Source organism: Bidens hawaiensis, unplaced genomic scaffold (genome assembly GCF_021521415.1).
Source record: "Bidens hawaiensis isolate Kalapana, Puna unplaced genomic scaffold, B.hawaiensis_p1.1 tig00041212_1, whole genome shotgun sequence".
Taxonomy (NCBI): Eukaryota; Viridiplantae; Streptophyta; class Magnoliopsida; order Asterales; family Asteraceae; genus Bidens; species Bidens hawaiensis.
Window position 1 is genome coordinate 140443 of NW_027505706.1, and position 12329 is coordinate 152771.

The 12329-nt window shown below is 33.5% G+C and overlaps 1 pseudogene across 1 annotated transcript; it reads left to right on the forward strand.

Moving 5' to 3' along the window:
- The first annotated feature begins 8472 nt into the window (after positions 1-8472).
- LOC143614849 (homeobox-leucine zipper protein REVOLUTA-like) lies at positions 8473-12322 on the forward strand (annotated as a pseudogene). Its single transcript, XR_013150361.1, has 14 exons — positions 8473-9053; positions 9781-9940; positions 10027-10109; positions 10188-10277; positions 10361-10456; positions 10536-10649; positions 10732-10815; positions 10892-11047; positions 11123-11197; positions 11298-11405; positions 11503-11686; positions 11763-11952; positions 12020-12100; positions 12200-12322. The product of XR_013150361.1 is annotated as a homeobox-leucine zipper protein REVOLUTA-like (transcript).
- The last annotated feature ends 7 nt before the right edge of the window (positions 12323-12329 follow it).

Below are 12329 nucleotides of genomic sequence, written 5' to 3' on the forward strand. Positions count from 1 at the left end.
CGAATTGACCTGTCCATAGTACAAGTGTTATACCTAAAAGTACAAGACACACATGCATGGTTCTTTTTATTAAACGTTTGCTGAGCTCAATTGTATTGACCAGTCAAGTTTAGCACCAAGTACCATTCATCATTGAGCCTTTAGATTACCCAAACCGGAAATAGTTAGTTTGTAGTCATTAACACATGTCACCGGAAACTTGAATCCCGAGTCTTGTTTCTACTTGTTTATCATCGTAACCCTTGAAGGGCACCTGCTAAACAGAAACTGTGATGTAACTAGATCTCGTTGATTAAGGAGTATTTGCGGGTCTAATCACCGGACTCTTTTTTTATCGATAAAAAACCATGAAAATTTTATGTTGGGTGGGTGGGTGTATGATCAAAGATTTTCATGTGGTCACAATGTGTACAAAATGCAATAAAAGTAGTACCAATTTTGACTAATTAGTAATTTGCTTTGAAAAAGACACTACTCAAATATGTTGCTTCAACAACACCTCCCCAACAACCAAAAACATGTTAGTGGCATCTTTTCTTTTCTTTTCTTTTTTAACTATTTGTGGGTAAAATGCTTTATGGTGAAAAAGAAGAGAAGAGAAGAGAAGAGAAGAGAAGAAAAGAGACAAAGGCATGCATCCAAATGGTGGAATGGCAAACTTTGACATGATGTCTAATGGTACTACATTTCAAGTGTAATATGCAAGCAAAGTTAACACCACCTAGTGTCTAGTGAGTGTGTTTGTTGACATATTCTAGAATTATTTAATCTATAGTATAGCTTATATTAAAGATATTAAATAAATAAATGGTTTATACACCTTGTTGATTGGCATTTGACACACCACAATCATTTTTATTCACCGTTTTCATATTCATATCACTAACATTTGTTTGCCTATTCTTGTAATGTAAAAGTATGAACAAAATGTTTGTAATAACCAACCTATGCTTTGTCTTAGTGAGCACTTGTGTTATACATATTTGTGTTACATATATAGACGAGGAAATATATAAGAACTTTCAATTTTTGTCATGAAAAGTCACCGATTTCAAATCGCTTATATATTTTACAATTTTGCTTTTGAATTTTCAATCCAAAAAGAGGGGAAAGGGGGTAGGTATGCAAGTTATTTCTCATTTGTCTTCTATTTCGATGTAGATCAATCTTTATATTGAAGAATATATAAAATTCATTATTATAATGATAATTGTTATAGCAGGATTGACTTTGCTATTTAAAAGGGGGTTGCGGCGCAGCTTGTTGCCCGTTTGCCTGCCACTTTATTGTAATCGTTTTATAGTAAATTATAAAACACCTTTTAAGCTTTAAAAAAAATTGTTATAGAGGTATTAAAGTAAAAGGATCAATTAGTTATTTCTTATCATTATATCCTAAAATATCAAAGCCCTCTAAATTCTCTTTCTTTCAATCATTTAAAATGATGAATATCAATTTCAACATTTATCAAATCACACTCTCATATAGGGATGGCAATGTTGGGTTTGGGTCGGGTTTAGGTATTCTCAAACTCACGCTCATACCAAACCCGTCCCAAACCCGCCGGGTATTTATCGGGTAATTAATTACCATCGGGTTTTGGGGATACCCATCGGGTTTCGGGTTTCTTATCGGGTTTGGACAAAAAAAACCATCGGGTTTCTATTAGATTTTGACAAAATATAGCTAATCGATTACCATAAAGATAAATGACTTTAATAATTGTCATAAACAAGTTTCAATAAATAATACTTTTTCAAATTTTCAGAAGAGAAAAAAAAAGTAACCAAAAAAGAATGATTAGAAGAAACAAGAAAGAAAGAAACTATATTTAACCAAAAAGTTGCCAATTGTTTATTAAAAATTAGAATAACTAATGTGTTATGAACTGAGACAAAGTGAATAAAGAGATTTGGGATTTAGAAACTAATAAGGGACTTTGTTACCTTAATCATATACAAATATAATATTTTATATTAATATATATATATAGTAAAAATATATAAACTTATGTCGGGTACGTCGGCTATATAGTCGGGTAAATGGGTCATTGTTATCGGGTAATCGGGTCTGGTAATCAGGTATATTACAAATCCCAAACCCGTCCCAAATCCATTAAAATTTTCAAACATAATCCCAAACCCGTCCCAAACCCTAGGGTATTACTCGTCCCAATTATGTAGGGTTTTGAGTTTTCCCATCAGGTTCGGGTTTCGTTGTCATCCCTACTCATCCAAATTCATCAAACGATGCCACAAGAAAAATTCATATTGTTTTGTCTTATTGTCTAATCCCATTCAATTCACAATATGCTTTGAATAAGGCCATATCCAACCCAAAATCGCAATAACATTCACAAACACATCTAAACATGTGACATGTAATATTCTCATTCATTCTTCAAAGCAATCATTTTATCTCCAGCCTTAAAAACGCCCTTTTATATCCTTACAATATCGTATAAAAAAAACAGTGTAACAAGTTAAATAAAATAATGTAATAAATTTAAAGCAATAAGTTTTTTTAAATTATTTTTACCAAATTAATATATTTAAAATAACTTCAAACTAAAGATAAATTTGGTGTACAAATATTAAATAACGCTAAATAATTGAATAAATCTATAAAAACAATCCGGACATGCATATCTGCAAGGGTTTCCCCTAAAGGGAGACCAACTCTCTAAAGGGCAGCCATAAAAACGTTAGTGGCGTTGCATCTCTCTCTTCTACTCGAAAAACCATATCACTATTCTCATTCCTTCACTCACATAAACCGTATGACCATATGCTTCCGCTTTCTCCTCTAAATCACACCTGTCATCCTTAAAAAAACTCTCAAAACTATTATATTTCGGAATGCGCGGATAGACACTCTACACTGCTGATTCTAAATAACATGTATCTTTTGAGGGAAGAGCATGAAAAACGAGTAGATACGAGAGAGGGACCAAATAATAAATATGCAATAAATTTTGTGTGAGAGTGAATACCTTTTGCCTTAGGGAACATTAACTTTGTAATGAAAGTAGCCCCTTGGTATGTTACTACTAGATTAATGTGTAAAAAGAACATGTGAATATATCTTCATTGGTTAGGTTTTTCGGCTCACTTTACCTCGTTGTCAATTACCAATAATCACTGCTTGAATTGGTACTTTACACTATGCTTCACTTACTCTTATTTAGTAAATCAATTTTTTTTTCAAAAAAATTGTTACAAAATGATTACTGATTGGACACAATATCCCTAAAGCATTCATATGTTACTATTGTTTTAACGTTTTGGTCTCACTTGTCACTCTTAAGCCGTTATTTTATCACATACTAAGCAAATGATAAGAAGAGTATATTAAACCTATTGCCATTCGATTACCAAAAGAGAATAAAATTTAGTAAAATTAAATTTAAATTGTGAAATAATAATGATAATTAGGTAGACACATAATCAAAGGACCAAGCTTGTACTTTTGTGTATCAATAATAATTTTGTGAAGACAAATGTAGAAGAGAGGTGGGTGGGCCCACGTCTCCACTTGAAGTTGAACCACACTAACCCATCAAACCAATTTGCTCATGTCACCGTTTCTTTTCCCTACACACATACGCAATAGGTGGATCATTTGGCCCAGTTTACAGGGCCCACCGGCCCTACTTGGACCAAGATTGGGGCTGGGTCCCACGTACTGAGGAGATGGCCAGTGCCCATTTATTCGCTTTACTATGAGTCTATGACAGCAAAAGCAATGCCAATGCTCATCATAGAGGTGAGATACTAACATTTAATAATTATTAAAAATAATATAGTTTGTGTATTTTTTTATTTAGTTATACATATATTTTTTTTAGTTTATAACCCTCCTTTTATATTTCATAGAAACATCCAAACGATTTACAATGAAGTGGCAGGTAAGCGGGCAACAAGCTGCGCCGCAACCCTCTTTTGGATAGCAAACTCAATCCGACTAAAAACAAAGTTTTGATTCTTATGGCTGATACGTTACTATACACAACTTTCTGAACCATATTCAAAGGGTCCACGGCATCCGGAGTTAAGAAACCAAAAGTGTCAAAGGCGAAGGGGATAAATACGTGTTGATTCTCCAAACAAGCTCTCTCGTGTTAAGCAACCTTGCCCGATGCCGCCTTCACATGTATTTGATTTCTAAGTATATGAAATTAAAATATCGCCGAACATATATGGTCCTGAATCTGGGTTTGATCTGGAAATTTTGTGTATATACCACATAGATTAATGTAATTTACCACGGTAGTTTGAATTCCTGAAAGTCAAATTCATTCGTAATAACATTAAGGTATCTCGATTAATGATGCGAAGAGTATATTTCATGAATCAATTTTGCAACTAGAAAACTAAGAATAAGTTCATTGTATTGAACCATGCCTTATCTTTTAAGATGAATAATAAATTGTGTAATTAGGTTACTTTGTGCATGCAACCAAATAATAATAATAATAATAATAATAAAATAAATAAAAGGAAAAGGAAAAGGCCAAGATAAATTAAAAGAAGATTGGAGACAAAGTGGAAGGATGTTGATTCATTCCCATCAACACTTTAAAGTTGAGAAACAATTGAATTTGGAAAAACAATCCATTTTGACTTTTTTATTCATCATCATGCCCCATTGATTGCACTCCTTGTGTCTCTTTTGTGGATGGAACAATCTATTTTCATTTACCTTATATTTAAAAATCACACAATAAATATATTTAGAAAATCTAATTATTTATATTTTAATTAATAGATAACCCGTTTTGTACTCATCGCGTTGCAACACCAATGGTGAATTAACGTTCACGTTTGTTATCGAACCATAACTTAAACAAAAAAAAAACTTGTGTAGCTTATGATATAAACAAATATCATATTTAAAACAATGTTTACTCGGTCGGTCTTAAGCGTTGGGACGACGAGTCAACTCGAGTTTGGTCAGTTTCGATTATGCTCATTATAGTATTGGAACTAAAACAAAAAAAAATTACACATTTAAAGAAAAGAACATTAAAATTATAAAAAAATGCAAAAAATAAAATCAAAAAAGTTTTATGCAACGACAGCGAGTCAACATGAATTTGATCAGTATCAACTATACTCGTTACATTAGTAGAACTAAAACAAAACTAAAAAAAATCAAAATTGCATATTTTAAAAAATTATTAAAATAATCTAAAAAAAATTGTGGCACCGGCCTCCAATAGTTATCTTATAGTATAATGTAATAGTGTGGTGTTTTTCATGTTTTATCAGCTTCTCAATACGCTGACATCTTTTTCAGGGGTTTGTCTCGTCACAGTTTACCGATTTTCGCTCATGTTTAAACCATGGGTTTTATGCTGAAACTATTGCTGTGGGATTTTAGGTTTTGATTCTTGCATGTATAAACAGAAATGTTTAAAAATTCAAACCGTAAATTTAAACGAGTAAACTAATTATTTTATCAACTAAAGAATCACTGACGATTTATTAAAGTAAACAGCACCGCAAAGATTGCGGTTATAAAATTCGTAACCCGTGTGTTAAATTCGTAATGGACCTCAAACAAGAGGGACGAAAAGTGTAACTTAGTATATTTAATGATATATATTATCAAATCAAGTCATATCAATTCCGGTGAGCAATAGGTATGGCAGAAATAGTTCCGGCCATGAACACCGGTTACTTTGTTTGTCCCTTTATAGTTTGTCGGAGATGCCTTTTTGCTGTTTTAGCTTATCCCGTCTAGTCAAAATGACAGTGTGTTTATTCATTGCAGGGGCTACCTATTTTTCTAATATTAATGTTTCATAAATTTAAGTCTAGGTTTATTATTTATAGTACTTTAATTTCACATCTTCAACTTAACTATGATATATAACTTCTAGTCTTCTAAATTCATATATACGCGTCATATCTTAAACCTTGTCATTTCCTTTTATTTTTTAACTCTATATTTCCATATATACGAGCGAGTATACGACATATGCTGTGATATATCGCCATACGTTATGCAAGACCAGTTTTATAACTCTTCTTTTTAATGCGAGCATTTGAAGCTCGTGAACCCCAACATCATTGGAGACCATTACAATTTTTATGTCATAGTGCTCGACTATAAGATATATGTTTCCATGCTCCAGCGTTACAAAGCAAATTGACTCAACTAGTTATCGTTTCCATACATCCACCGACCATTAATGCAATTCCTTACCCATTTCACTATTTTCATCGCCAATACATTACGCATTTTATACACCGTGAAATATGATTTTTCTCAAACGTTCCTGTCGATATTGTTTGATGTCACAAGTTCTTGTCGATATTGTTCGGTGTCACAATGGACTTACTCTTTTTTTTTCATTTTAAATTAACTCCATGAGTCTCCATCGAGTCCCTTCACCTTCCATTGTTAGAAAAGAAAACGGAAAGCAAATGCTCTTACTTTGTGTCATTTTTATAATTATTCTTATAAATATTCAATAAAATATTATCAATGATTGTACTAAAAAGATTAAACTTAACCAAAATTCATATATAAGTTATTCATAATTAATTGATTAAAAATATGCACGGTATATGTTATGTTATTATTTCTATATAGCAAAAAGGTCGAAAGTAAATACGATAATATTATAGAAAATCACATGTATATGACATATGGGAGGCATGTGAAAGACTTCTTTCCTCGCATGTTAAAAGCAAAGAAATACGTAACACCCGTTTTATTAATATTCTTTTTATCAAATATTTTGTCTACATATTGTTTGAGTGAAGGCTCGAATTAGAATGATAAAAAAGTTGATAACACGGTAACTAATCTAGCTAGGTTAATAGTTTATTCAATTGTTAATGTGTGGCTACCCTACTTGATAGAGACATTTGCCTCTTATATGGAAGGTCTCAGGTTCAATTATGGACAAAGACCTGATTTAGTATTAGGTGTAAAAATGGGATCAGGTGAAAAGTTTGTTGTTCAAAAAAAAAAAGAACCACGATAATTAATCTAGGTTATTATCAAGATAATTAATTTGGTTATTGATTAAGTTATTCATATGTTGGAATGATTAAAAGGTTGATATTGATTCATTTACCCACTGTTTAAATGATAAAAAAATCGACTACGACTAAAATGTTGTACACGGTCTCATTCTTCCCATTATCTATCTTTTTTTTCTAGTAACCAAGAAAAAAAATTGTCACTCTATCCCTCATAATATGAGCAACAATTGAGCACGTTAGAGACACATCTTGCATGGTGGCATCATAGTGACCAATGGCATATAACGCACCCACCAACAACATAAATAAAGAAGATGAACTTGTCGATATGGAGTGACCAATTGCTAAATCCCCTTAAACCCTACATGCGTCATAGTGACCAATTACCAAATCCCCTTAAACCCTACATGCGTCAATGCACAAATGACCTCGTTTCACGTGGTTACACTCTATTTATTAAGCATTGGTTGTTATTACATCGTTGCATGTTGTTGGTTTTGTCAATGGTGTGCCAAAACACATCAAGGACGAAGAGTCATATGGGTGTTTGTGACACCTTAGGTGATACACAATTTTTTCATTAGTTAAAACTCATATGTCAAATTCATTGTGTTAGAAAGGGGAAGGAGGGGGGGGGGGGGGTACGTAAAGCTAATTCCTATGTCTTGTCTCGACTAGCCGTGTCTTGTGGGAAACAACGATAAACGTTTTAGGACAAAACCGTAACGTAGGTTATGTTTGGAGTTACACTAACCACATTGTTGTTATCCAATTTTACATGATATAATGACCTGTAATGGAAACCTGCGTATATGTGGTTAAAATATAAATACATTAAATTCTTAAATATTTTAAAAACATATTAATGTATTGAATTAATTTATTTACTTTTTTGATTTTTCTGAATGGTCAACAAATCCTTCGAATCAGCTACTAACTAAATTTAACACATTGAGATACACTCGTATTTCGATCCGGGGAAAACTCTCACATAAGGCCAACGCCTTAAATATCCAAGCGGTGCGATAAAACACGTTTAGTTCAATGTTCCAACTTATAAAAACACACACTCATATAGTTTCCCATCATCACTCGTCTAATCTCTCATATCACTCTACCATCAGCTCATTAACCGTTTACTTTTTTTTTTTAATATTAATCATATGAATTGAAAAATAAAAAAGGAAAAACAAACAGAGATGATAAAGGCTGGCTGGAGGCAGCAGAAGCATATAACCCAACCCTGTCATTTTCTATTTCCAAGCAAATTAAAACACCTAACTCCATTTTCTCTCTCTCTGTCTCTAACTTGTTCTTCTTCATTCATCTCAACAACTCAAAAACATGTTTAGGGTTTCACTCTCACTCATCTCCTGCTCTTCTTATTCTTCACACCAACAAACAAACCCATATTAACCCACCTCAAGATTCTCACTTTCTTTCAATATTTCATCAATTTTGTTGTTCATTTTAGAAAAAGACTTAAGAGGGTGTTACCTCTTTCTTTCAATATTTCCAAATATTTTGAAATTTAATTTGAAAAAAAGAAAAAGCAGTGATTTTTTTTGGGAAAAAAAACCTTGAAATTTTGTCTGTATATTAGTCACATATTTTTACTTTCCCTTTTCCAAAACTTGGATGTATGAAATGAACTGGGACTGAAAATCCCAAAAAAGCAAAGGCCTTCTTCTTCTTTTTTGTGTGATAATTTGTCTCTTGTTTCTTTTGCCTAATTTATCTAAAAAAACCACAACAAATCACACCACCTGAGGTGTTCAACACCACTTTGGTATAATAATATTATTAATAATAATAAATTATAATGGCTATGGTTGTTCAACATCAGCAGACTAGTAGTGGCAGTAGCAGCATGAAACACCAGTTGGATAATGGGAAGTATGTAAGGTATACTGCTGAACAGGTTGAAGCTTTAGAGAGGGTGTATGCAGAGTGTCCAAAGCCTAGTTCTTTAAAGAGGCAACAGTTGATCAGAGAATGCCCTATTTTGTCCAACATAGAGCCTAAACAGATCAAAGTTTGGTTTCAGAACCGCAGGTGAAGAAAAGCTTTGATTTTGATTATTACATATGTTGTGAAATCTTGTGGTTAGATGCATAAAGATCCTTACTTTTTGGTTGAATTCTGTACTATGCACTTGATTCTTGAATCTGAGATTTGTAGTTGCTTAAAGTTTGTGGCTTTTCTTTAATATCCATTTAAATTGTGTATTTTCTGTGTTTTGATCTCTGGATTTGATTCTATAACCATGTTTCTTGAAAAAGCTTTAATTTTGATTACATATGTTGTTAATCTTAATTTGGTTGAATTTAGTACCATGCACTTGATTCTTGAATCTGGGATTTGTATGTTGATATTTTTAGTTTTTATTTTATACCATTGCTAAATTGTGGCTTTCCTTTTATTACATTGAATTTTGTGTTTTTGCTATATGTCTGATCTCTGGATTTGATCTTATAACCATGTTTCTTGAAATAACACAAGGATTTCAAGATTGTCATAAGTAATTAATGGTGGCTTTTTTTTTTAATATCCATTTAGTTTATGTATCTGCTGTATGTTGATAGTTGAATATCTGGATTTGATCTTGTAATCATGTTTTTTGAATAACACCAGGAACTCAAGATTGTTAGTGGTAATCAATGATGGAAAAAAGTAGTGATTTTGACATTATTTGTTGAAATATATTTGATTGATTATAATTTATAAGCTTTAAGGTGATTTGTTATGATCTTTGAACTGTGTTGTGTTATTTCTGAATCAGATGTCGAGAGAAACAGAGAAAAGAATCTTCTAGACTCCAAATGGTGAACCGAAAATTATCTGCAATGAACAAATTGTTGATGGAGGAGAATGACCGCCTGCAGAAACAGGTGTCTCAGCTTGTATATGAGAACGGGTATATGCGCCAACAGTTGCACACTGTAAGCTCTTACTAGTAAACATTGAAATGTATTTTATCTCTTTTTAACTTTATCATTTAACATTTATCTTATGTAATCAATCGCAGGCTTCAGCTGTTACGGATGCGAGCTGTGAATCTGCGGTTACCACTCCCCAGCATTCTCTTCGAGATGCTAATAATCCAGCTGGGTAATTTTATAACAATTTTTATGAGTTATTTGTTATTTACATTTTCATCTATCTTATTACATTTTGTGCATCTTTTAGACTCCTCTCGATTGCAGAGGAAACTTTGACAGAGTTCCTTTCAAAGGCTACAGGAACCGCTGTCGATTGGGTCCAGATGCTGGGATGAAGGTTCCCGTCATTTCTTCTCAAAACAGCTATTTATATAAATTTGTATTTTGATTATTAAATTATTTTTGTTGGTTATGTTCCAGCCTGGTCCGGATTCGGTTGGGATCTTTGCCATTTCACAGGGTTGTAGTGGAGTGGCAGCTAGAGCCTGCGGTCTTGTAAGTTTAGAGCCCACAAAGGTAAGACCGGTATATCATTATGTTCTTTTTCAGAAGCTAATTTGTAGTCTGATTCCATATTTTAATTTTTTATTTTAAGATTGTGGAGATCCTTAAAGACCGTACATCTTGGTATCGAGACTGCCGGAATCTTGAAGTTTTCACAATGTTACCTGCCGGAAACGGTGGAACTATTGAACTTGTTTATACACAGGTGAATTGCAGTTACTATAACGTCTTTGCAGCACATTATCTTTGGTTAGATCGGATTAACTGGTCTTTAAATTTTCATTTAGGTTTATGCTCCAACCACACTGGCCCCAGCACGAGATTTTTGGACTCTGAGATACACTACAAGTTTAGAAAACGGTAGTCTTGTGGTAAGTTAATTTAACCATTAACAATTCACTATGATCATATTAGAAATTTACTTATGATGCTATGTTGTTCTTTAAGGTGTGTGAGAGGTCCCTTTCGGGCTCTAGCGGTGGCCCGAATGCCGCATCCACCGCCCAATTTGTAAGAGGGGAAATGCTTCCAAGTGGCTACCTGATTAGGCCGTGTGACGGTGGTGGCTCCATAATTCACATAGTTGACCACCTTAACCTTGAGGTAAAAACAATACTGTTTTGTACCTTATTCGCCAATTTAAGGAAAATTATTTAATAATCGTTATTCATTTTGTAGCCGTGGAGTGCCCCTGAGGTTATTCGCCCACTTTATGAATCTTCTAAAGTTGTAGCACAGAAGATGACCATTGCAGTGAGTAGAATCTTATTATCATTTGATTATTATCGACTTGTTTTATTACAACCGGTTATTTTTGATGTGACATAAATAATAGTAATTCTTTTCGCTGTAGGCCTTGCGTTATATTAGGCAAAATAGCTCAAGAATCGAGTGGAGAAGTTGTTTATGGACTTGGAAGGCAACCGGCCATTTTGCGTACGTTAAGTCAAAGATTAAGCAGGTAGATTATTTTATGTAATGTTGAAAAAGTTGAAATCTTGTGGTTGAGAATGAAAAAGTCAAAATTAATGAATGATTTGTTGTGGCGGTGTACTCAGAGGATTCAATGATGCTATTAATGGATTTAATGATGACGGGTGGTCATTGATGAACTGTGACGGTGCTGAAGATGTGATAGTCTCGATTAATTCAACCAAACATCTTAGCACATCAACTAATTCTTCCAATTCCCTCTCGTTTCTTGGAGGCGTGCTTTGTGCAAAGGCCTCAATGCTGTTTCAAGTGAGTGTTTTATTGATTGTAGTAAAAAACGCGAGTGAACGTATTACTTTTTATTGATCTATTTATTTTTTGGCAGAATGTACCTCCAGCTGCATTGGTGCGGTTTTTACGGGAGCATCGATCAGAATGGGCTGATTTTAATGTAGACGCTTACTCGGCTGCTTCAGTAAAAGCTAGCCCGTATGGATATCAAGGGATGCGGCCCACAGCGTTTTACGGGTAGCCAGATCATCATGCCCCTTGGCCAGACAATCGAACATGAAGAGGTAACCTTTTGCACACATTAACCATTTTCTAAATTTATATACTTAGATGAAATTGTTGTTTGTACAGATGCTTGAAGTTATTAGACTTGAAGGTCATGCAGTTGGTCAAGAAGACCCTTTCGTGTCACGCGACATCCATCTCTTGCAGGTGCTTAATGACCCTCTTTTATATTCATTAATTTTAAAAGACGTAAATCAGTCTATTCAATATGGTTATTAATGGTGTGATTATCATTATTTTCGGTAGTTATGCAGCGGAATTGATGAGAATGCAGTGGGAGCTTGTTCTGAACTAGTTTTTGCGCCAATTGATGAAATGTTTCCAGACGATGCACCTCTTATACCATCTGGTTTTCGTATCATTCCTTTGATCCTAA